Raw genomic sequence first — 941 nt, forward strand, 5'->3', positions numbered from 1 at the left:
AGGCACGTTTTGGTGTTCAATTTTGTGTTGTTTGCATTTCTGTCTGTACATTTTATGGGAATTTCGATCTGTATGTATGCTGTGAATTTGTGTGTGTGTATATGTATGTTTGCATGTTTGTGTGTATGTTTATGTTTGTATGTATGTTTGTGTGTGTATGTATATTCATGTTTGTATGTTTGTGTTTGTTTAATTGCAATCAGTTCTGTGCTTGTGTGTGTTTGTATCTGTTAAGGCACGTACGTTTGCATGTATACAGGAATGACGATGACAATAATCATGACACTAATGATGACACACTGTCACCACAACCATCATCATGACAATCATCATCACCACCACCACTACCATCATCATCATCACCACCACCACCACCACCACCATCATCATCATCATCACAATCACCACTACCATCATCATCATCACCTCTGACGTAGAGAGCGTGAGTAACTCTCCTGACGACCAGGCTGCTCGGACCTCTTATCTCGCATGTGTAGTTGCCGCTGTCCTCTGGGTGGGCGTCTGATGACGACGGTGGTGGTGGTGGTGATGGTGGTGGTGGTGGAGATAACGATGATATGAATGGTGATTATTATGAAGAAGATGATGGTGATGATGATGATGATGATGATGATGATGATGATGGTGATGATGATGATGATGGTGATGATGATGATGATGATGATGGTGATGATGATGATGAGGATGTTGATGATGATGATGATAGTGGTGGTGATTGTGATGATGATGATGAGGATGTTGGAGATTATGATGATGACGATATGCACATTTTTGAAATAAAAGTTCATTCATAATTTCCAACAAAAGCGAATTCTCATTACACGATCGGAAAAAATGTATCACCCATCACCACCACCATCACCACCATCCCCACTCCACCACCACCACCACCCCCACTCCACCACCACCACCACCACCAT

The sequence above is a fragment of the Helobdella robusta genome (assembly GCF_000326865.2).
Source record: "Helobdella robusta unplaced genomic scaffold HELROscaffold_45, whole genome shotgun sequence".
Taxonomy (NCBI): Eukaryota; Metazoa; Annelida; class Clitellata; order Rhynchobdellida; family Glossiphoniidae; genus Helobdella; species Helobdella robusta.